The sequence below is a fragment of the Otolemur garnettii genome, unplaced genomic scaffold (assembly GCF_000181295.1).
Source record: "Otolemur garnettii isolate 467f Iridium unplaced genomic scaffold, OtoGar3 scaffold00001, whole genome shotgun sequence".
NCBI lineage: Eukaryota > Metazoa > Chordata > Mammalia > Primates > Galagidae > Otolemur > Otolemur garnettii.
Genome location: NW_003852396.1, coordinates 29,288,570 through 29,315,359, shown reverse-complemented (window position 1 = coordinate 29,315,359; position 26,790 = coordinate 29,288,570). Strand labels below are relative to the sequence as shown.

The following is a 26,790-nucleotide window of genomic DNA, read 5'->3' as shown; positions in this document are numbered from 1 at the left end:
CTGAAAGGTATTATATCCTAAATTTGATTCTCAGCTTGACTGTTGTTGATGTATATGAAATTTTGATAATTTTTTGTGTTTTAATTTTAAACAGGGAGAGAGAAGATTCCAGAATGCTAGTAGAAAATGTTGGGGGGGGCCTAACATGGCCCTATACAAATGCTCCCCACTCCTCCTCCTCTTTCTCTCCTCCTAAAACAAAGAATACAAAGGACCTAGTTAACCCCATCTCCAAAATTCACACCAAAGGACACTAACCCACTAAAACCCTCCAGACAAGCTATAGAATCTGCCCCCCTCCCCAGGGGCCCACATAAGAGGAATCTCTAACTCTGCCCCTGAGAGCAGACATCTTTGCCCTGCTCAGGCAGGTCACCATCCCTTTTCAATAAACCTGACCTGAACCTCTGTGCTCCCAGTCTTGTCTGTGGGCACCACTGCACTACCTTTTAGAAAGCATTAATCTGCAATTAAAATATATGGGTATATACATATTTTACGTATTTAATGCTACTAAATAAAAAGCCAAACTGGATTTAGTAGCTACCATATTTTTAAATGTTTTTAAAGCACAATGAGACACTTTGATAGGTTAGATTTTTCCCCACTTTTTTCTAATAAAAGTTTTAAACATGTATAAAAATGAAAGGAAACAAACACGCAGCCATATATAATTGTTTTCAAGGTAATGTATTTATGTTTAAGTTTATATTAGAATTTAAATAGATGAATGATACTTAAAAATCAGATAAAGATTATCTTAAAATAGTTTGCAGAATTATAATTCGTATGTTTCTAATTAAATTATATTTCTATACCAGTATATCCTTATGATTAAGGATTTTTCTTAAAAAGTAGTATTATAGCTAGATGCAGTGGCTCACACCTATACTCCTAGCACTCTGGGAAGCTGAGGTGGGTGGATTGCTTGAGCTCATTGAGTTGGAGACCAGCCTGAGTGAGACCTCATCTCTAAAAAATAGCTGGGCATTGTGATGGGTGCCTATAGCCCCAGCTTTTTGGGAAGCTGAGGCAAAATAATCTCTTGAGCCCAAGGATTTGAGGTTGCTGAGAGCTATCATGTCATGGCACTCTACCAAGGGCAACAAAGGAGACCATCTCTTAACAAAAAAAAGGAGTGGTACCTGTGGCTCAAAGGGGTAAAGCACCAGCCCCATATGCCAGAGGTGGTGGGTTCAAACCCAGCCCTGGCCAAAAACTGCAAAAAAAAAAAAAGCTCTATCACAACCAAAACCACATCTAAATGTCTTTTGTGATACACCAAGTAAGTAATATTCTTCTGCTATCTTATAACCACTCCACAGTACACCACTAGGTACACAGATATCCTCTAAAATTTGACTAAAAAACTATGTAGATAAATGAAACACTCCACATCAGTATTTCAGTTAATATCAGTATATTGTTTTCAGAGTTTTTTGGTTAATGAATACACTATAATTGTTCGGGGGCGGGGGAGGCAGTAGATAACTATGTGAGATAATGAATGTTAATTAACTTAAATGACTTTCAGGAGAGAATTCTGGGAAGAAGGCAGAGTTAAAAGGACCAGGTTATCTTGTTTCCCAACTTTGACAACAATTATACCAGCATATGCAGTTATTTAAGAATTCTCAAGTCTACTAAAGGAAACTTCCAGAGAAAACTTGGACAATAAATTGAGGTTAATTTCAATCAATTTCAGCCACTCCCTCAGCAGTGGCTATCCATCTCCAATCCCCAGCCCAGTAGTATGCAGTAGTGTATAGCAGCTCCTGTGCTGCTTGTGGGGGCCAGGCCAGGGTGGGCAAATAGGACCCTACTTTGGGCTCTCTGGTCACTGACTCAGGCTTATGAACATGGAGGTATAGACACAAAGTGGGCACCCATTGTAGCACCCCTTTCCCTATAATTGCAAACCCTTCTGCCTCAGGCCAAAGTTACTTCCAGGAAACTTAAAGGGTCAATGCTATTTTTCTCCTCTTCATTTTCTCTTTTCTCCCCCTTTTAGCAGCTATATATCAAAGAATAGGACATTCAAAAAAGCAAATGCATATTTGAGGGAAACTAGTAAGTCTCTGCACACAAACATGCAGCTTAGAAAAGTCCTATTTATACATTGGATGATCTTCAGCAAACAGACAGTTATGACAATCAAAAACAAAAACAAGCAAACCTGGGGAAGGAGGAGAATCTTATATTCAGAATCATCACATTATTAGATTTGAATGTCTAGTTTTCCACAACAACAACTAAAATCACAAAGAGTATAAAGAAATAGATGAGTATGGACCATTCAAAAGAAAAAAAAAAAAAAAAACAGAAACTGTCCCTGAGAAAAGACCTGACCGCAGATCTACTAAACAGACTTTAAGACAACTGTTGTAAAGATGCTCAAAGAACTAAAGGAAGACATGGAGAAAGTTAAGAAAATGATATATGAACAAAATGAAAATTTCAAGAAAGAGACAGAAAACCTAAAAAAAGCCACAAAGAAATTTCAGAGCTGAGGGCGGCACCTGTGGCTCAAAGGAGTAGGGCGCGAGCCCCATATACGGGAGGTGGTGGGTTCAAATCCAACCTGGCCAAAAAAAAGAAGAAATTTCAGAGCTTAAAAGTATAACTGAAATTAAAAATTCACTCGAGAGATTCAAAAGCAAACTTGAGCAGGCAGAAGAAATAATAAGAGAATTTAAAAATAGGACAAATGAAATTACAAAATATGAGCAACACAAAGAAAAATGAACAGGGCCTAAGGAATCTGTCAGACACCCATCAAGTGGTCCAACATACATATGGTGGTAGTCCAGAAAGAGACAAGAGAAAGGGGCACAAATATCATTTCAAGAAATAAGGACCAAAAATTTCCCCAACCTGGTGAAAGACAGAAAGAGTCAAGAGAAAGGGGCACAGATATCATTTCAAGAAATAAGGACCAAAAATTTCCCCAACCTGGTGAAGGACATATAAACCTTCAAGAATATTACCTAATATTCTTAGGTAATATTAATTGTAGAAGTTATTATTGTTACAACAACAGTTTATAACTCTACATTTTGTTTTGTAACACATATATCTTTAATATGCACTGTGATAGTAATGGTGCCTTTATTCTGAGTGAAAGAAAGACATTGGAGGGGCTTCCTTCCTCCCTCCCTCCCTCTCTCCCTCCCTCCTTTCTTCCTTTCTTTTTTTGACAGTTTCACTATGTTGCCTGGTAGAGTGCAACTCTTAGAGTGCAATGTCTACTCTTACTTTCACTAAATTTAATAAACTAGTGTGCTAAAAGTTATTAATTTGTTTTCAGACATACAATGTTTAAAGATGCAATTTTTGACATTAATAAATGAAACAGGTTGGGAAAGAACTGTAAATGAGCAGTTTTTGCATGTTACAGAAGGTAAGCTAGTATAAATTCAAAGTAGAGCATTATAACTTTAATATGTTAAAGGTAATCCTCATGGTAACCACAAAGAAAATAGTATAGAATATACAAAAAAGGAAATAAGGAAAGGAAAACATGTACTACAAAAGAATTAAGAAAAACATAAAAGAAATAGCAATGTATAAAATGAAGAACAAGGCTCAGCGCCTATAGCTCAACCAGCTAAGGCGCCAGCCACGTACACCAAGGGTGGTGGGTTCGAATCCAGCCCGGACCCGCCAAACAACAATGATGGCTGCAACCAAAAATATATAGCCAGGCGTTGTGGTGGGCGCCTGTGGTCTCAGCTACTTGGGAGGCAGAGGCGGAAGACTCGCTTGAGCCCAGGAGTTGGAGGTTGCTGTGAGCTGTAACACCACGGCACTCTACCCAGGGGGACAGCCTGAGGCTCTGTCTCAAAAAAAAAAAAAAATGAAGGACAAAAAAAGTTGAAATTCCTCATCAGTAACTGCCCTTTACTTATTTATTTTTTGAGACAGAGTCTTGCTTATTGCCTCGGCTAAAGTGCAAGGGCTTGATTATAGCTCACTATGACCTCAAACTTGCTCAAGCAATCCTCCTACCTCAGACTTCTGAGTAGCTAAGACTACAGGTGTATACTACTATATCTGGTTGATTTTTAATTTTTTTAATTTTTTTTTTTTTGCAGAGATAGGGTCTCATTTTGCTGCCCAGGCTGATCTCAAATTCCTGGCTTCATCAAACAATGCTCTTGCCTCAGCCTCTCAAAGTGCTAGAATTTTCAGTGTGAGTCACCATGCCCAGACAAAGATCACATACACACTACTATAAATGAAAATGGATCAAACTCTCCAATCAGAAAGACAGAAATTAGCAGAAAAAAATTTTTAAATGATACAACTATATGATATCTCAGAATAAAGACACTCACTTTAAGAGCTAAAGAAGACTACTATAGTATTCTACTAGAGATGATCATAGTTTGAACTGTGGTAGAAGCACTGGAAATAGAACCAGTGTAATCACAGATTATTTAGCAGGGAAAACTGACATAAATGGTAATAGTCTAGTTATGAAAAAGTAAGAAGGAAGGAGACAGCAAAGATGGCCTGTGGGGTTTAGCCTTTATACAATTGGATAATGGTATCATCCCCAGAAATGAATAAACTAGGAGACTGTTTAATTAAACAAAAAATTATTGGATTAATTCTGACAATACTAGGTTTGACACAATGAGAAAAAGAACTCTCTCTCCTAAAGTGAGAATATATCAGGAACACTTGTATAGAATTAGGTATATTCTTTCTGTTTTAAGATATCCTTGTGCAGGGAAAAAAAAAATAGGTATATTAAACTGGGTCTGAAATGAATAGGAATAGGAATTTGACCAACTGAGAAAAGGAAGAAAGGCATTCCAAAGCTTGGCATAATTTAAGTTAAACCAAATGGCAACATAAAAAATAATAGGGGAAATGTGGGAGATGGGCTAGTGAGATAAATTTTGTTTGTAAGCACTCAACTTGTTCTGAAACTTATTCTTACACTCATACAATAAATTTTTCTTCAGTGCTCAGGAGATCTCCACTCTTAAAGTACTTTGTTTTCCATGAAGTTACTCTTTAAGAAAGTCCCTCTGGACTCAGCACCTGCGGCTTAACAGCTAGGGCATCAGCCAGGTACACCAGAGCTGGCAGGTTTGAACCCAGCCTGGGCCTGCCAAACAGCAATGACAACTACAACCAAAAAGTAGCCAGGTATTGTAGCAGGCACCTGTAGTCCCAGCTACTTGGGAGACTGAGACAAGAGAATCGCGTAAGCCCAAGAGTTGGAGGTTGCTATGAGCTATGATGCCACAGCACTCTACCGGGCAACATAGTGAAACTGTCAAAAAAAAAAGAAAGGAAGGAAGGAAGGAAGCCCCTCCAATGTCCTTCTTTCACTCAGCTCAGAATAAAGGCACCATTACTATCACAGTGCTTAAAACAGAATCATAAAAACACATTTAAAAAGGTGTTTCCTGGCTCGGCACCCATAGCACAGAAGTTACAGCATCAGCCACATACACCGAGGCTGGCGGGTTTGAACCCAGCCTGGGCCAGCTAAACAACAATGACAACTGCAACAAAAAATAGCCAGGCATTGTGGCAAGCACCTGTTGTCCCAGCTAGTTGGGAGGCTAAGGCAAGAGAATCACTTGAGCCCTAGAGTTTGAGGTTGCTGTGAGCTGTGAGGCCACAGCATTCTACTGAGAGTGGCATAGTGACACTCTGTCTCCAAAAAAAAAAGGTGTTTCCTTAGAAATTTACAGGTCTAATAATAACTAGGATGTGTCTTAATTTACTCTGCTTACACTCATGGCAAACTCACGGTGTTGCTTTAACATACACAAGAGATACAGAAGTCATCTATCTGAAATATGCTTAGTTATCCACCAAATGCTGCTATTATGATGGCAATTTCATTAAAGTATGCGCACAAATCCTGCTGGACTTAAACAGAAAAGACATATTAAATGTCTACTTTATATACTGCTGTTGCCAATATAAGTACGTTAATTGGAAGTTTGCTTAATAAAAACGATCCTCCCATGACAGAGGCACAGAACCAAATATACCCAATGTTAAATATTAAATGCCAGTTATTTAATCATTTTCAAGTTTCACATCAACCATTTTCTCCCCCCCAGAAAGTCTTGTTTTATCCTTTAAAGTTGCTCCATTTATTACCAAAACAATTTATGTGTAAGCTTTAATTTAAAAAAAAAAATCTTATAGACTAGAAGAAACTCAATTTAGCCTTGTTCTAAGATTTCAATAATTTTTCATTTATTTTCCATTTTCTTCAATAGATTAAAAACCAAGAAATGGTGGCTTTGTGACTATTTTTTTACTCATAAACATATATATATGTGTGTGTGTGTATTTTTTTTTTTTTTGAGACAGAATCTTACTATGTTGCCTGCGGTAGAGTGCTATGGCGTCACAGCTCACAGCAACCTCAAACTCTTGGTTTTAAGAAATTCTCTTGCATCAGCCTTCCAAGTAGTTGGGACTACAAGTACCCACCACAACATCTGGCTATTTTTTTTTGTTGAAGTTGTCATTGTTTAGCTGGCCCAGGCCGGGTTCGAACCCACCAGCCTCGATGTATATGGCCGACACCATAACCACTATGCTACAGGCGCCAAGCCTTTACTCCTATATTTTATGCATTTTTCTTTCTAACTTGCTGAAAGCTATTGGTAGAACAATATTGGAAAAATAGCATTTTTTATCATTACAGTCATTTTCCAATAAAGGTTTAAATTATTAAGTGGCACAAACTGAATTTGAGGAAGTTTATTTTCAAATATTTAAAACATCAATTGGGAAATATAAATTATAGCTTTTGGATTTTTGAAGTAAAATGTCTATAGTTTGGACTTAGAACATTAATGAGTCATTAAACATTGTTAAAAATTATAATTAAAACTTTTTTTTACAAAAGTCATATTTTCAAAGCTAAGATTAACTGGTACCTACTTGTAAGCCTCTCTGACATGAAAGTTTTCACTGAGGGGAAAACAAGCTGGTGACTGTTGTTTTTAAACAACAAAAAGTATTACATTATATTGAACTGCCCACTTGATCTCAAAGACAGCTGTAAAAGCAGTGCCTTCTTTAGAGTACAAAATGAAATGTACTAAATCAGCAAGCAAATAATAACTTCATGTGCTTGACTGCAATAATCTAGAAATACAGGGGGGAAATCCAAAGAAAAGTGAGAACTTTTGGATGAACTGAAGACTGAAGGCAACTAAGAGCCATTCTTCCTCCATTTTCCCTTAGATGGAAACTATATATATATGTATGTTTTTATATATATTTATAACTAATCAGAGCTAATAATTAGGTACTTACTCTGTGCCAGATGATTCACATTTGTTAATGAACTTTCTTATATCTACTTTTGCAGCAGATGCAACCAAGCTTTTAAAAAGCTAAATAACCAGCTAGTTAAGCATGATTCAATTTCTGGTCTTCTTTCAAAGTTTAAAACACTTTTTGACTACTCAGTTCATTCAGATAAAATCATATAATCTCCTGTGCCACTTAATGACATTTTGGAAAATGATGGGCCACATATATAAAAGTTGTATAAGAAGGTATCAATCACGTAAAAGCATAGCACAGAAATAATAATTATACAGTATACAATACTTGATAACTATGCTCCCAGTTTATGTATTTACTATACTATACTCTGTATCATTTTACAGCATACATTCTCTACTTATTAAAAAAAAAAGTTAACTTTAAACCAACTTCAGGCAGGACCTTCAAGACGTATTCCAGAAGAAAGCACTATTAAGATAGGAGGTGACAGTTCATGTGTTACCGTCCCTAAAGACCTTCCAGTGGGACAAGATGTGGAAGAAGACAGTGATATTGATGATCCTCACCTTGTGTGGGCCTAGACCAGTATGTGCATTTGTGTCACAATTTTTAACAAAAATGTTTTTAAAAATATTTAATAGAAAAAGTTTTAGAATAAGGATAGAAAGAAAACATTTTTGTGTGTACAATGTATTTGGTGTTTTAAGCTAAGTGTTATTTCAAGTCAAAAAGTTAAAAAATTAAAAGTTTATAAAGTAAAAAAAGTACAATAAGCCATGATTAATTTATTATTAAATAAATTTTAAGTAAATTTAGTGTTACCTAAGTATACAGTGCTTATAAAATCTATAATAATGTTGAGTAACGTCTTCAGCTTTCAGAATCATTCACTACTGACTCATATGTATGTTTTACAGTTAACTTTTTTTTAATAAGTAGAACTGAATCCATTCATATGTAATATGAAAAACAGAATGTGACTGGATACCCAAATAGCCCTCATATATCATACAAGGTATTTTTGCTGCCCTAAAAATCTTTTGTACTTTGCCTATTTGTCTCTTCCTCTCTCATCCTCAATCTCTGGCAACCACTAATCTTTTTACTATCTCTATAGTTTTTCCCACAATTATTCTGTATCTGTGCATTTTTGATACCAACCTTTCACTAGTAAAGAATGCACTTCTCCATATCCACACGATATTCCTGCCTTCTCTGGATATTCTAATCCTATATTCTCATACCTTCCTACAAATTTAGTGCCCTTACAAATTATGTCATAAACATGGCTAAATTATATATATTTTAGACAAACATGTCTAAATCAGATATAGTCCCAGCGATAGTATATACTTTGTTAACTTTTATGGATACCTATCTTACTTTGTCAATTAGATTTGTTCTGAATATAGGGGTCCTAATTTCCTTGTAACTGTACAAAAGTAACAAACTTTTACCTTGGGAGTGAGAATAATATAACCTAAAAATTTGTACCCTCATATTAATTTGAAAAAATAAAAAAAAACTCAAAAAAAAGAAAAAAGAAAATTTATTATAAAAAAAATAACAAACTTGTGATGCACGGTGCAGACCCTCAAACATAATGGACAACTTTAGGAAAAGAAGAGGGCAGCTCTCTGGAATAACTAGAGCATATCCATCCTACTGTATCCAATCCTTGATCATATTGTATACTAAAGAGTAGGAAACTACTTTTACATGAAATGGTCATGCCAAAAATAAAGATTACTCTAACAAAAAGATTCTCCAAGTCAAGCTTTTTCCATATACAAGTCTTGGGCTAGATGCAGAAATAGTTTTCTAGCTGAAATATTAAATACAAGTACCATCTATCACTAAGAAATGTTGATGACTGATTCTAAAAGAGATCTTAGAACTTACCTATTTGAGCCCTCTCTGATCAAGAAAACTAGGCACTTATTTAAGATCTCTCACTTAGCAGCAGAGTCAATATGCACGCAATCATTAACATGACTCCCATTTCAGCGTTCTTTTTCCAGTACATGTTTTTTTTTTGGTTTGACTTCTATAGGGACCCCCAGCCTAGTATTCATAACCTTATATATAGTGGTATCAACTTAGTATATCTCTAGTGTATCTTCTTACACAATTCTTTCCAACATTGCTTAAGTCTTCATAACAACTTCAGAAATACTGCTGATTTTTATCTGTAACTTTTAAGCTATAATACCCATCTACTATAAATCCTGCTTATTCTTTAAAGCCTAGTTCAATACTAGATAGATTATAAACAATTCCTTTAGCTTGATCTTTTCCAGATTCTTCATACACAGGTGTTTATTCTCTAATGGAGCCTAATTTTTCCTAATTCTTCCCTAATGCAGACCAAGGGCTATACCTTTATGTCAAATACTGTGCTATACTCATGAGATAAACATTTATCATCAGATAAATATTTATTTAGGAAATATTTACCCTATGCCAGATAATGTAGAAACAGAAAAGAATAGAGATGATTCTCATGAGCTCTCAGCACTCAGAAAATTCAATGAGTATACCTTCAAAAGGAAATAAAATGTAAACAGAAGGCAGAAGTTTAAGAATGAGTATGTTAAAAGGTTTTGTTTGTTAATTCAAAAATGGAATAAACACTTATACGCTGAGAAGAAGCCAGTGGCAAAAAGAGAGATTCAAAACCAGGAGAAAAAAAACCCCAGAGTAATAAAAGTAAAGTCGACATACCATAAAGTGTTAAGAGTCAAGACCACACAGATGGAAGGTCGGCCTTAGAACAATGCATGAATATCCCTTTTTTTTTTTTTTTTTTGAGACAGAGTCTTACTCTGTCATCCTGTGTACAGTGCCATGGCATCATAGCTCACAGCAACCTCAAACTCCCAGGCTCAAGCAATCCTCTTGCCTCAGCCTCCCAAGGAGCTGGGACTACAGGTGCCTGCCACAATGCTCAGCTATTTTTTTTTTAGTAGAGACAGTCTCACTCTTGCTCAGGCTGGTCTAGAACACCCAAGCTCAAGCAATCCACCTGCCTCAGGCTCCCAGAGTGCTAGGATTTCAGGCATAAAATTTCACCATGCCTGGCCAAGATGAATATCTCTTTCAAATAAGAAAGGGAAGACAAGAAGTATTTAGATATATTTAAAAGAGAGAGAAATGGTACAGTACTAAAACTAATCACTATTTTAATTGGCATAAGATATTTCAAAATGAAATATTGAACTCGAACTTGATCCTTTCCAGATTCTTCTACTCTATAGTTTAGAGTAGGAATCCCCAAACTTTCTTTTTTATTTATTTATTTATTTTTTGCAGTTTTTGGCCAGGGCTGGGTTTGAACCCACCACCTCCGGCATATGGGGCTGGCGCCCTACTCCTTTGAGCCACAGGAGCCACCCCCCCAAACTTTTTTGATTACATAATATATCAGTTAAAAAAAATTTAGCTCATGCCCATAAATTATGTAATTTAGTTATAAATTATAACAAGATACTTCATGTTTATATAGTATATAGATTATAAAACATAACAAAAATATAATTTTAAAGGCTGAGCTATACAGGAAACAATTTTTTGATGCCTTTCCAATTGTGACAGGGTCATATGTCACATATCAATGGCTAGCATCTCAAGACAGAAGTTGAATTTAATTAAGTTCATCCTTATGAAAATCGCTACAAATTTTTTATTAGATGGTCTTCCAGGAAAGCAGATATTATTCTTGGCTTACTTCAGTTCAGGTCTCTTCAGGATATCATTATTTTTACTAAGTGACTAAGCTGATGAACAGCTTTTACAAGAAGAAATGGCTTCTCTCTCTTTAACTGGTGTTTGTACTTGCATTAGTAGGTATCTTCAATGTGAGCTTTTAAAAATTTCTCCAGTGATATTCTAAAGCTATTTACACAGACTATGAGATAGTTTAGGGCAGGTGTCCTCAAACTACAGCCTGCGGGCCACATGCAGCCCACCTAGGACATTTATCCAGCCCGCTGGGTGTTTTTGCCACCGCTGCCTGTCCTGCTTAGCAGCCGACTTGTCCCAGGGCCCACAGTCTGGCCCTCCAATGGTCTGAGGGACACTGAACTGGCCCCCTGTTTAAAAAGTTTGAGGACCCCTGGTTTAGGGAGTATCATCTGTAAATATACTTAATCAGATGAAAACTGCTATACATTGCAACACACAGAGGCCAACAGGGTGCTGCTAAAAACTCCTCTATATACACAATCATCTTTTACACACTCGAAAGTGTTAACCTATTTTAGTGACCGATTTAGATCATGAGCTTTAGTTTTAGACTTGACATATATTATTAACATACATGTGAAGTTGGGCAAGTCACTGGATTTCAGTTTCATTCTCATCACTTGTAAAATAAATAATACTTCAACAGGTGTATGGATCAAATACGATAAGTTTGGCAACAGAATAAGCAAAAAAAAAAAAAAAAGCTATCAAGTCATGAAAAGATATGGAGGAACCCTAAAGGCATATTACAAACTGAATGAAGCCAAGCTGAAAAGGCTACATACTGTATGTTTCTATTTATATGACATTCTCAATAAGGCAAAACGATGAAGACTGTAAAAAAATCAGAGGTTGCCAGGGATTGACGGAGAAAGGGACAGCACAGAAGATTTTAAAGCAGTGAAACCACTATGTATGATTGTATGTATGTAGATCACTATGAAAGTTTTGGGACAGACTTTGTTATGGTCCATTATTTTACTTCCAGGACACAGCATTCCTTTCTGACTCACTCATACAAGTTTCAACTTGCTTAGCTTATTTGTGTTGCTGGGAGGACTTCATTTGTTTCTGTTCATGCGGATTTTATGGTTTTTGATTTCTGTGTATTTCAAAACTTTCATAATGGGGGAGGCGCCTGTGGCTCAAAGGTGTAGGGTGCCAGCCCCATATACCCGAGGTGGCGGGTTCAAACCCAGCCCCAGCCAAAAACTACAAAACAAAAAAAAAACCTTTCATAATGACTCATTATGTATTCCCTCCAATGGAAGATACATGTCATTATACATTTATCAAAATCCATAAAATGTACGACACCAAGAATGAACTCTAACATATCATGGACGCTGGGTGATGATGTATGTCAGGTTCATCAATTGTTAACAAATGTACATCAAAAACTTTCCAAATATTGGTCTATTAAAAAAATAAGGATAACACCAACTATGGCAAAAAGCTGTTGTGATAATCAAATGAAGTAAAAAATACACATATAAAGTACTTGATGTGTACACTACTATAGGTACTTAACAATGCCTTTTAGCGGTATTCAATCTTTCATTCATTTAACAAATATTTAATGAGAACTACCAGAAGTCATTACTATCATAGCTTGATACATTTTGCCTAAAACTTCTCTCTGACAAGTAATTAAAAGTTTACTAGTTCATTGACCACTTATTTTATGCTGAGTCCTTTGCTACGTGTATATTATTATAATTATAGGGTCTATTAATAACAAGTTAATTCTAACACTTCAATTCAGTTGGTTATTTTGTATAAGAAATATCAGTATATCACATGTAAGTTTTAAAAATAAGCTGAATGCAAATGTGTACATTAATCACAAGCTGAATATAAATGATAAAATTACTCAACATAGAAATGTATGCAATATTGGGACAAAAATGTCCTAAATTCACATATGAGTCACTGGACTAATTATCAAGGAAAATGAATAAAGTAGGATTGGTTATTGTTTTAAGACCTTAGATATATATTTCTTCTTTCTTTGCTGACTTTAAATGTTTAATTGATTATTGCACATAAGTAAAATCGATTGCTAAAAAAGACAACACAATTTAAATTTACACAAGGGTAAATATAAATCATTTTGAAGTTTCTTTCTAAATTCTCACTTCCCTAATTAATATTAATGAGAATAATTTCACAAAAACAGAAAACTATGTCAGAAGAAGCATGGAAATATATAGTTATGCTAGTGGGAAAAGGAAGAAATTTTTCTTCTCCCAAAATAAAGGATTTAAATTCAAGACAAATATTTCCTAAATAATAGTTTCATAGTATTTTAACCAAATTATTCATTACCTAGGAATAACACCATAGAGAATCAGATAATGCTGCACAAAGGCTGAGTTCATTTGTTTTGGACAGGTGGCCAGTCTGCCGCTCTGTGTCAGCAGCCCAAACCCGCCCACAATAGCCCTAAAGACGATTATGCAAATGCCAGCCAACCCAGCTATTTTCCCAGGAACTGGAGAAGGGCTCCTAGTAGAAGCTGTAATTGTTCAGCAGTCATGTGGAAAAACAAGCAAAGAGCTTTTGGGGGTTTTTTTGTTTGTTTTTGCTGTAGGCAGTGTTTTCATTAAGGCCATTACTACAATATATGTGAGATATACAAACACACACACAGACACATGTGTGTGTTTAATGTATATTTCTCAAAAACTAAACACAGATTGCTCCATCCTCTTACTCAAGCTCCCCCAGTTGAGCAATTCTACTTTCTTATCAGTATCAAGTCTTCTCTGTTGGTTACTCCGTCCCTTACCAGTAAGAGATATATATATATACACACACATATATATATGTATATATACATATACACATTTATAAACTTTTGTTTTTAAAAATATTTATTTTTGGTGATACGTAATAATTGTACATATATATTTCAGGGGTACTTATGATGTATTGATACATGCCTACAATGTGTAATGATCAAATCAAAGTATTTAGGCTATCACTTCAAATATTTATCATTTCTTTGCATTGGGAACATTTCCAATCTTCTTTTCTAACCACTTCATCTTATAAAATGAGAGAAATATTCTCTGGTAAAGCAGGCATAGAAGCATTCTTGTTTCATGTACATACAGAGTTTGTTTTCATTTTTTTGTTTGATTGTTTGTTTTGAGACAGTCTTACTTTTGTCACCCTCAGTTGAGTGCTATAGCATAACAGCTCACAGCAACCTCAAACTCATGGGGCTAAGTAATTCTCTTGCCTCAGCCTCCTGAGTAACTGTGACTACAGGTGCCTGCCATAATGCCCAGCTATTTTTAGAGATGAGGTCTTGCTCTGGCTACCACACACCTCAGCCTCACAGAGTGTTAGGATAACAGGCGTGAGCGACCACTCCTGGGCTCGTGTAGCATTTTTCTTTTTCATCCAGAGGCACAATGAAACAGACTAAAGATAGAAACCCATCAGATGTGAAGGACAACACTGACAAGGGAAAACTGTCCCTAGCATTTATTAACCATTGCTACGTTATCAAAGTTTTTTGGTTTTGGTTTTTGAGTAAAGGCATCAGATTCCTCAGTTTCAAAATGGCAGTATTTAATTTACCTAATCTAACATGTGATTTAACAATTCTCTCTAGAATTAAAGTTCTTTAAATATTAGAGGGACTGCTAATAGGTACAGGTTTCACTTAGGGGTGATGAAAATGTTTTAAAATTGTCATGAGGGTTGCACAACTCTGTGCATATACAAACACCTTTGAATTACAGTTTTAAAGGGTAAATTGCATGACTGAATTATATCTCAATAATTCCGTTATTAAGTGTATATGTGTGTACATATACATAAATATATATATTTATATATACATATATACACAAATATATAAATATATTTATATATACATATATATACACATATGTTTTTTCTCACACCAGCAACATCATACTTGACTATGTGCCTTGCCTTGGTTGATCTAATTACGAACAGAAATGATGCATTAAACTTCTTTGAAGTGGAAGCTGTTTGGCCAAGCTCTCTTTTCCATTTACAAAATTTCAGATAGAGATTACTCCTTCTGAATGGGTCCCAGAATAAAGATGATGGGATGACAATGTGGGGGTGAGCCATTGCCAACCTACAATGTATTAAAAAAATGAACAAAATACAAACCTTTGTTTTTGTAAACCACATGATATTTTAGGTTTGTTTGCTACCAAGAGTCTCATCTAAGGTGTACATTAATACTTTGGTATATATTATAATAATATAGGCTAGGTGCAGTGGCTCACACTTGTGTTCCCACCAATTATAGAGGCTGAGGCAGGCAAACTGCTTGAGCCCAGGAGTTTGAGGCCACAGTGAGCTATGATCAGGACACCACACTTCAACCTAGGTAACAGAGAAATACTCTCTTTATGTGGTAAATCACATTTATCAATTTATTTCAGCTGAACCATTCTTACATCTCCAGGATGAAACCCACTCAATCTTGGCGAATTACTTTTTTGATGTGCTGTGAGATTCTGTTTGCTAGTATTTTGTTGAGGATTTTTATATCTATCTTCATAAGGGATATTGGTCTGTAGTTTTCTAGTTGTTTTAAATAACTTAAATCAATAGAATGTAGATCAACCAATGTGAATATTAAATAATTTATATCTACAATGTGAATTATGATGCTGTCAATAAAAATGAAATCTATATGTATTCTCTTGAGGAAAATAGCAACGATAATGTGAAAACCAAGATGCAGAATAAACTTGAATATAATCTGACATTTTTATAAATGACAAAAAGTACATACATTTTTTAAGAGACTAGGTCTTGTTCTGTTGCCCAGGCTGGAAAGCAGTGGTGCAATCATTGCTCATTGTAACCTTAAACTCCTGGGCTCAAGCAATTCTCCTGCCTCAGCCTCTTGAGTAGCTGGGACTACCACCATGCTTGGCTATTTTTTTTTCTTTTTTGGTAAAGACAAGGTCTCACTATGTTAATCAGGCTAGTCTTGAATTCCTGGCTCTAAGTGATCCTCCAACCTCTGCCTCCCACAGTGCTGGAATTATAGGTGTTAGCCACCGTGACTGACCAAAAAAACCCCCTACATATTAATGAACACACATAACAGAAAAAGATTCATGCCAAACATATGGGTATATCTGAAAAGAAACAGAAGGCAATTACTTTTACTTTATGTTTCACTGTATTATTTGAATTGTTAAAACCACCATTATTTCTTAAATAAAATAAAAACAGTCTTATGAAACAGAATGTCAAAACATCTTGTAGACACTATTTAGCCAAATAATAGGAAAGAAAAGTCGTTAGCTTCATTTTTTTTTTATTACAACTTATCCAAGGTTATAAGAAAAGAATATGGGGAGCTGGCTTGGTGCCCGTAGCTCAGTGAGTAGGGTGCTGGCCACATAGACCAAAGGTGGCAGGTTTGAGCCCAGCCTGGGCCTGCTAAACCACCATGACAACTGCAACCAAAAAACAGCCAACTATTGTGGCAGGCGCTTGGGAGGCTGAGGCAAGAGAATTGCTTAAGCCCAAGAGTTTGAGGTTGCTATGAGCTATGACGCTATAGCACTCTACTGTGGGTAACACAGTGAGACTCTGTCTCAAAAAAAAAAAAAAAAAAAAGAATACAGTCACCCAAAATACTAAATACCATAATACGTACTTCAATTTATAACAGGAAACAGAAAACAAGCAATCTTCCTATACTTCGTTTTGGATTCATATCCACAGAACAAAAAATATTGGCCATTGATAGTACTAGCCACTGCCAAGAAGAAAGCAAAAAAGAAGTCCTAAAATAAAGTATTATATAGTAAGCTATGATATAACATAAAACACATCTAAAACTATTCCATGATTTCTAGTGTCAAAAATATTTAGGCTCCTTCTTCCACAAATAGGAATGGAATCCTTTCTCTTTTCTCTTCACTTGGCATCAACATGACACCCCCAAGTGCTTTCTAGGCATCAACATGACACCCCCAAATGCTATAAGATGTGTTGACTTTTTAATAATGTGAAAAGCACTGTATCCCTTGAAATTCACTCAGTATATATTTGCTAAACCAGCGGTTCTCAAACTGTGGGTCGTAACCCACAGGAACTGTATTAAAGAGCTGCAGCATTAGGAAGGTTGAGAACCACTATGCTAAATGACTATATATACAAATAATGCTTAGCTAATTGACTTTGTTATCTCATTTAAGCTGAACAACAACTGTGAGTTATTTATTAATCTCACTATGTAAAGGAGGAAATGGTTCAATTAACTTACATAGAGTAATTACGTTAACAAAAGCCAGAACTAGAATTAGAACTCTAATGGTCTTATTCTATGTTATTTCTTTACATAGTATATATCTTCTGTGAAACCATGAATGATTCACAGAAGGGTAGGAAGTAAAAACATAAAAAATCACATAAGAGGGTGGCGCCTATGGTTCAAAAGGGTAGGGCGCCAGCTCTATATGCAGGAGGCGGCAGGTTCAAACCCAGTCCCTGCCAAAAAAAAAAAGAAAAATTACAGACAAAACAAAAACACAAAAGTAATAAAAATTTTTGATAATAGTGTCAGATCAAACATCAAAAAGTAGAAATTTGACCCAAAGCATATGAGGTTTAGCTAGAGCAGTAGGGTATATCTGTATATCCTGTTTAACAACTACAGTTCATTGTTCAGAGGGGTCCCTCACCTCATACTATGTACCTCAGTACGTATGGGACCCAAAATTTACCTCTGATCTCCCTTTACCTTCACAACAGTTCAGTACTTGCTTAATTTGTTATTTACTGGTAATAAGCATTTCAGAGAAAATTCCCCCAAAACTGAATGGCTTGGTTAATATATATGAGTCAGCTATTGCTCTATCAATGCTATGATAGAGCAACTCCAAAAATGAAAATGGATTAGAACAATAAATGCTAATTTCTTGCTCATGGATCTGCAGGTTGGCTGGAGCATCTTTGCTTCAAGTTGCAGGTCAAGTTCAGGTCTCCTTTACATATCTTTCATTCTGGGACCCTATCTGAAGGGCAAGTAGTTATCTGGAGCAAGTGCTTACAGTAAGTGGCAGAAGTATTAAGAGAGCTGGAAGAAATTTGCTATGCCTTTTAAAGCCTCATTTTAGAAACGGCCTATAGTCATTTTCATCTCCATTCTATTGGCCCAAACAATTCATATGACCAAGTGCAAAGTAAGGAAGGCAGGGATGTGTACTTCACTTCAAGAGAAAGGGTAGGGAATTAATATTTACCAAGCAATAATTCAATCTACTGTAAATGCTAAGAGAAATTCCCAGAACAATTTCACTTGTGTTCAATAATGACCATGCAAACAAAGTAAGGTTGATCAAGTAACTCAGGGCTATCAAACCCTCACATGATGAACTGCTAAGAGGAACAGTAAATATTTGAATAACAGAATCAAGATGCAAAAACTTCTCAACATACTGGCACGATAGGCTAAATCTAATACAATGGAATCACATAGTAAAAGTCCTGCCATGGGTTCAGCACAAGCTGAAGATCTGATTTACTGGCAAGCTATGTAAAAAGGCTTAGTGATTTTGAGTTTAAGCCTGATAACAGCCACTAGTGTAATATGGCTGCCTAAACAGATAATGAGCTTAATTCATATTTACAGTAATAACAACACAGTTGAGTGCCTGGTGCAAGTGAAGTACAAGGTAAAATTTTAAAGAAAAAATAAAAACATGAAAGAAACACTTTGAGCCAATCACAACCCCAAGAACATTAAACTGTTTCAATGCCTGAGGAGTAATGACAGGAAACAAAGATAGGCAAAAGGTTTAAAACTGAATTTCATCAGATATTCAAGTGTAAACTGAATAAATTACAGATTTTAGGACTAGGAAGACTGAGAATAGAATGTAAACAAATAGAGATAAGAACAAACATGAATACTGTCTTCAAATTCCTAAAAGACTACCATGTATTCAGGAAGGTTATTTAAAAGAGATTTTTGCTGAATATAAATAGGAACTTTCTAACTGTGACTGTCTCTGAAAGACAGTGAAGTTTTTTTTTTCTTTTTAAATTGGGGATTCATAGAGTGTACAGAGAACCAGTTTATGCTGATTGCATTTGTTAGGTAAAGTCCCTCTTATAATTGTGTCCCAACCCCAAAAGGTGTGTCACACACACCGTGACCCCCGACCCTGCTCCCTCCTTCCCCCTCTCTCTGCTCTCTCCTTCCCCCGTCTCCCCACTGTGTACTAGGTCATTAATTGTCCTCATATCAGAATGAGGACAACTCTTTACTAAGAATAATGTGTTCCACTTCCATCCAGGTTAATACAAAAGATGTAAAGTCTCCATCTTTTTTAGTGGTTGAACAGTATTCTATGGTATACTATACATATATCACAGCTTATTAATCCATTCCTGGTTGAGGGGCATTTAGACTGTTTCCACATTTTGGCAATTGTTAACTAAGCTGTGATAAACAGTCTAGTGCAAGTGTCCTGATGGTAAAATGATTTTTTTTCTTCTGGGTAGATGCCCAGTAATGGGATTGCAGGATCAAATAGGAGGTCTAGTTGAGTTCTTTGAGCATTCTCCATACTTCCTTCCAAAAAGGTTGTATTAATTTGCAGCCCCACCAGCAGTGTGAAAGCATTCCCTTCTCTCCATATCCATGCCAGCATCTACAGTTTTGAGATTTTGTCATGCGGGCCATTCTCACTGGGGTTAGATGGTATCTCAGGATTGTTTTGATTTGCAATTCTCTAATAATTGGTACGATAAGCAGTTTTTCATGTTAGTCATTCGTAAGATAGTGAAATACTGTTTCTGAATAAATTCAGGTGCAACTTATCAGGCATCAGTAAACTTTTCTGTAAAGGGACAGCAAGTAAATATTTTTGGCTTTAAAAGCCATAAGATCACCACAGCAACTATTCGACTCTGCCACTGTAACAAGAAAGCAGCCATAGACAAATGTAAACAAATGAGTATAGCTGTGGTCTAATAAAATTTTACTTATAAAAACAGGTGTCAGGTCAGATGGCCATAGTTTGCCAACCTTTTCACTATATTAAAAATAAAGAATAGGCTCGGTGCCTGTGGCTCAAGTGGCTAAGGTGCCAGCCACATACACCCAAGGTGGCAGGTTCAAATCCAGCCCGGGCCCGCCAAACAATGATGGCTGCAACCAAAAAATAGCTGGGCGTTGTGGTGGGCGCCCATGGTCCCAGCTACATGGGAGGCTGAGGCAGGAGACTCGCTTGAGCCCAGGAGTTAGAGGTTGCTGTGAGCTGTGATGTCATAGCCCTCTACCCAGGGGGACAGCTTGAGGCTCTGTCTCAAAAAATAAAGAAAAAAAGAAAGAATAAATGCAAAAAGCGTTGGACTATGTAACCTTCACACCACTTCTAGCTTTGAGGCTCCATTAAAAAGTCATTAAAGCAATTCAGTCATATGCTAAAATGGTTGGGGAAAGGATGTATTTAGATAGACAAGGAAACATATCACATGCAGGTGTCTATGTATATTTATGATACATACTGGGGGTGCCAAAACCATGTATACACATTTTTATTTTCTTTTTTGAGACAGAGTTTCACTTTGTTGCCCTAGGTAGAGTGCCATGACGTCATAGCTCACAGCAACCTCAAGCTCCTGGGCTCAAGCAATTCACTTACCTTAGCCTCTGGAGTAGATGGGACTATAGATGCCCACCCCAACACTCAGCTATTTTATTAAAGACAGGGCCTCACTCACGCTTAGGCTGGTCTTGAACTTTGAGCTCAAGCAATCTACCCTCCTCGGCCTCTCAGAGTGCTAGGATTACAGGAGTGAGCCACCGCACCTGGCCCTAAGACATTTTAAGAGATGTTATCTATGTATTACTTTTCAAAGTTCAGTTGAATTATGGTACAAAGTGTAGTATGATGGTTGCTCAAAACATGGTGTTAATCCAATGAAAGCTAGCATCATCATGTGATAGGCAGGACAGTCAAAGGAAATGGCTGAAGCATGGTTCAGTTGTAGGAGAGCATGAAACCATTTTGAAGCAGTAAATTCAAGAACACAGTGGCAATCTAACAATCATGGAGGTGTGAGTATGCAAAAGAACCTCCAACACACCTAACAAAGTCACATTACAATTTCATAGTAAGTTAGCGATGCATAGCACTGTGTACAATGTCTACAAAGGAAGATCCAGAGGCCTTGCACAGCAATAAGTCCTGTTTCTTCTACTATGGTATTGGAATAGTTTACTGCTCACCACAGAAGTCTATTCAAACATGAGGCAAGAGTTATCAGAACAAGCATATGACACATTCTTAAAACAGCAAAATAGAAAAGTTTTCATCCCAACATTATTACATGTACCAAGAAGTGACAGCTCACCTCGATGAGAGTTTGCCAGGACAATGGAAAGAACAAAAGGAGTGGCTGAATTTCCCCCACATTCTTCTACTTATGGGGGATCTTAAAGGATCTGGTGTACTGTAGAAAACTGGCTACAATGGCAGTACTTCAGGAAGAAACTGAAACGGCACTCTTGGCAATACAACTGACCAAAGCTACACTCCAGCAGTAGTTTGCTATAATCTCCAGCAGTAGTTTGCTATAATCAGAAGCGTATGGATGCTGATGGTAACCACTTTGAGCACCTCTTGCAATTGCAGAAGTCAAATATGTCTTGTATTCAGCTTTTGTTATCAGTATATAGTGAGTATAACAATTTCAATAAGGTTTTTTCCTTTCTTAAAATTTGTATACATTTGGCACCTTCTGTATAGAAAAATTACTATAAACATATATGGAATAGGTCACCCTCATTTAAATGAATTTTAGAGATAGCTGCTGAACATATAAGGCTCTTAAATAAGTCCCTTTTGTGGGAGGACCTTGGAGTAATTATATGATAGACATAACAACCCAGGCACCACAGTAATGATTTGTCAGTATTAGACAAACAAGACGATATCAACTGAAACCACTGTCTTAAATAAGCCTTTCTTTTTTTTTTTTTTTTTCTGAAACAGAGCCTCAAGCTGTCCCCCTGGATAGAGTGCCGTGGCATCACAGCTCACAGCAACCTCCAACTCCTGGGCTCAAGCGAGTCTCCTGCCTCAGCCTTCCAAGTAGCTGGGACCACCAGGGCCCACCACAACGCCCGGCAATTTTTTGGTGCAGCTGTCGTCATTGTTTGGTGGGCTTGGGCTGGATTCGAACCCGCCACCTTAGGTGTATGTGTCTGGTGCCTTAGCCACTTGAGCCACAGGTGCCAAGCCAAATAAGCCTTTCTAGACTGGGCATGGTGGCTCACTCTTGTAATCCCAGCACTCTGGAAGGCCAAGGCAGGTGGATTGCTTGAGCTCATGAGTTCAAGGCCAGTCTGAGCAAGAGTGAGCCCCCCATCGCTCATAAAAATAGAAAAACTAGCTGCGTGTTATAGTGGGCACCTGTAGTCCCAGCTAGTTGGGTGTCTTAGGCAGGAGAATCACTTGAGCCCAGAAGTATGAGGTTGCTATGAGCTATGACACCATGGCACTCTAGGGCAACAAAGTGAGATTCAGTCGCAAAAAAATAAAATAAAAATAAACAAGCCTTTCAAAAGCTACAAGGGAAGATAATGGGAAGACCTGCAAATTGCCTAAAGTCCCTTTACATTTTTTGGGTACTATGTCTCAATGTACAGACACAGAGGAAAAATTGTCCCACTGAATAACAAACAAAGCAAGTGAAAGATATAATTAGGTTTCACCACACGTGCAAAATTCTCCCTAATAGAACACCCCTTCCCCTTGCTATAATAGCCCTCGGTTAGTCCCTAGGTCAAAACAAAGGTCTTCCAATGTTTATTAGTAGTCTACAACAGGTAAGCATAAAAACTGAGAGTAAGCATTCAGAAATTTTTATAGCAAGTTGACATCAGTTTGCCAACTATAATACAAATATTTTAAAAATCTGAAAAAATGTGAACATTTTCATAATTTGTCATTGTATAATCATTTAAATTTTAATCAATTTATAATTTAATGTTTTTAGTTAAATTAAGGAAGTAAATATTTTTACCTCTAATTTACAAACAGGAAAAAGCTTATCTGGCCTTTGGCATGAAAAGATAAAACTTCTCTGAAGGAAGCAGCAGTTAATAACCCAAACAGTAACAATGAAAGTAATTTCAAAGAAATAAAGACCAAAGAGTTCACACTATTTTACATCAAGTGTGATGGGCAATGAAAGACTATAGATGATAACTATATTACTTGCAGAGATATATTGGGTATGAAACAATAAAACGATCAAGACTTAAGTAGCATTTATGTAGAAAATATAAATAAATTCAAACAACAACAAAAATGTATTTGAAATAAAGAAGATGAAATTACACAGCCAAGAGAAGTAAATGTCCATTATTTGCACATATAAATATTAGTGTTTCTAGGCTTCTTATATACAGTAGCTCTGCAGGGTGCTAATATGGTACACACCCAATAGCATGGGCACCACACCAAAGATGTCTGTTTGGAAATGTTCAATGAATCTGCAACAAAGAACCAATTTCCAGTGACATCATAGGTTGATGCATTCAGAAACTGGCTAATGATATATGAGACCAATTCATAGAACAGACCTAGTAAAATATTTTTAATTAAAATGTAATAAATACAAAGACAACATGGCAATTCCTTTGGTACACATGTGCTTTGAATATAATAGTGTTGTGAAGGAAGGATAATGTTTCAGCTTCACTGCCAAACATAACTAACTCCAAACTGTATAAATATATGAAAAATTATATAGTCAACAAATGTGGTTTGTCAGGGTGTCCAACTTGCTTGCAGATTATTTGAGGAGACTGTTTTGCTTTTCTGGTGCTAGGTATCATGAAAAGTATGCATGACCTTTTCTTCTGCTCATCAGCTTTCATTAGTGTTTGTGTATTTAATGTGTACCCCAAGACAACTTTTATTCTTCCAATGTGTGGCAGGAAAGAAAAAAGATTTCAATATCCCTGTTTGGTGCAACTGTTGAGACAGGGAAATATTTTAGAGCAGTTACCCAGATGAAGGAGTTTATTCTAGAATGTAAGTCAATGTACTGTTTCCCTCATTGAGAAACTCTTACTATGATTTTTTTTTAAAAAGTCACCAGTCTAAACAGTATACTTAGTAACATAGGAAATGCACTGGAAGAGTGATGATATGGAAACTGATTGTATACTATTGTTGTTATTAATACGTAGTACATGCTAAAGTTCCATGCTTATCAAAGAGAAATATTCTGTCAACTATGAACAATAAAATGAATTCTTAGTGTTTCTGCAAGATAAAAAAAAAACAAAAACAAGTTTGGTCCTAACATTTTAAAGATGTGAATTAAACAGCCAGACTTACTTCTCTTATATATGTGATATTTTTAAGCTAATTATCTTTTTTGTTGTTGTTGTTGTTGCAGTTTGGCCAGGGCTGGGTTTGAACTCACTACCCTTGGTATATGGGGCTGATACCCTACTCACTGAGCCACAGTCACCATCCATATATGTGATATTTTTAATAATCTTCATACTTCCATGTAAGGAAGGCATACAAATATCACTCAATGGCCAATAAAATCAAAGGCCATAAAGGTAAGTTAATAGCATGAATAGACCAGAGTTTCTACAGATGCATATGACATATTCCATAATTTAATAATTTTCAGTGAAGTAAGTATAATCAGATATCATGCCTTTGCTGAAAGATTATCACTTAACATTTTACAAATTTGATACAATATTTTCAATCTTCTTTCCTATCAAAAGATCCACTTTATAGGAAGTTATGAATCTACAACACATTTCTTTCACTAAAAGATATTAAATTTAACTATACAGAATAAATTCCTTGAATTGATTGCTGCTAAAATTTCTTATAAATCTATTCTTCATCTCTCATCAACATACTTATTAGACTGGTTTCTCTAAACTGAGTGTTACTAAAACAAAACACAGGGAACAGTTTACATATACATTACTCTTATGAGTAGTAATGCTGTTGACCCAACCCAGATTAGATAAATTAATATCAAAAAGCAAATCTGTCATATTAAAATTTTTAAATATTGATATACACAAGTGTATATGTAGTATAGAGGCATTTAATAAGTGGATTTTTAATTTGACTCAACTTTTTGTTTGATATTGTAGAATGACAAAAAAGGTTTATTGCAATTCTCTATATTAATAGGCTAGAAGATACTTTCAGGTAATATCACAGTTTTTCTAATTATTTTCTTTTTCTCTATGTATGACTATTCAATTCATATTTATTAAGATGTAATTTGTAGTCTGTGTAATCCAAAAATTTTAAGTTTGTACTATGTATGTTTTATCTTTTTATTAGTATTATCCAATAATTCATTTTCATTTACAAAAATTATATGGGGAAAAAGGTCCTCACAACAAGACAGTCTGAGGGAACAGGCTGGCAAATTACAGCTCACCATCTGCTTCACTAAATAAAGTTTGACTGGAACACAGTCACATCCATTTGTTTGCCAACTGTCTATGGCTGCTTTCATTCTACAACAGTAATGTTGGGTAATCTGGCAGAGACCATGTGGCCCTCAAAATATAAAATATTGACTATCAAGTCCTCTGCAAAAAAGTTTGCTAACCCCTACTCTGTATGGCTCAATATACCCTGTTGGGTTGCTTCTCTATTATCTATCCCAAATCATTCAATAAGCAAAGATAGCACTATCAGGACTCTGAAAACAATTACACATTCTGACTTGCACAGAGAACAAAAAGAAATGAAGTTTAGATATTATTTAGACATTACCATTGCCAGGGAATGACTGACACACAAACCCTTCAATGTAGTCTCTATCTCCTGGTATCCTAAAATTCCTGTCTAATTTTTATTCAAAATGAATCAAAGTATGATCTGACCCAGAACGGGTAAGAAGCACTAAATCCAGAAGACCCAAAAGAATTCAGAAACATAATAAGCTCCCCAACTATACAGGAGGTGAGGAAGAATGAAAAAGGAGAGAAGGAATGAGGGAAAATAAAGCAGAGAGAGAAAGGACCTTCTCCTGCTATAACTTTTATCTAAAACTGCAATTTGAAAAAATTACATCCCATATAGATTTCAAGAAGCAACAATCAAAACAGTAGAAAAGATAATTTAGGCTTCATGTGCTTTGGATTTTACTTGCCACTTGGAATCTACTCTTAACACATTGTTGACTGACTGGCAATTTTATGCAGAAACTATCCACGTTACCAGGTAACTGGTGACCAATCAGCAATGTGTTAAAATATTACATTAAATGTATAATTCGTTAAGATAATGAATTACTTCTCTAATTCAATGTCCACAGCTCAATTATTTAAAAATAATACATTGCTTTTATGACTATTTAGGTCTAGAGTATGTCATTATATTCTTTCATGGTTTAGAAATGCAAAGTCTATATAATAGAAGGATATCCTGTTATTCTGAGAACAATGCCTCACTATTATACACCTCTTGAATAATTTCCCAGTATAATCTTTTGAATTCCATTACAATATAAATCATTCCCATAATGAATACAAATTCTTGAAAGTTACTGACATAATTGGGATTTGTTTTTAAAATTTCAACTTTAGGCTCGGCGCCTATAGCTCAACCGGCTAAGGCGCCAGCCACGTACACCTAAGGTGGCGGGTTTGAATCCCCAGCCCGGACCCGCCAAAACAACAATGACGGCTGCAACCAAAAAATAGCCGGGCGTTGTGGCGGGCGCCTG

The 26,790-nt window shown here is 36.0% G+C and overlaps 1 protein-coding gene across 4 annotated transcripts in view; it reads right to left on the bottom strand.

Moving 5' to 3' along the window:
- FCHSD2 (FCH and double SH3 domains 2) overlaps positions 1-26,790 on the bottom strand; it is a 274,562-nt gene that overhangs the window by 163,586 nt on the left and 84,186 nt on the right. Inside the window, exon 1 of one of the 4 annotated variants that reach the window (XM_012803723.1) lies at positions 8,443-8,464. The exons of the other annotated variants lie outside the window; for them this stretch is intronic. The gene's annotated coding sequence lies outside the window, so the exon portion shown is untranslated. Of the gene's footprint in view, positions 1-8,442; positions 8,465-26,790 lie in introns of those variants that run through there. 4 annotated transcript variants of the gene reach the window in all.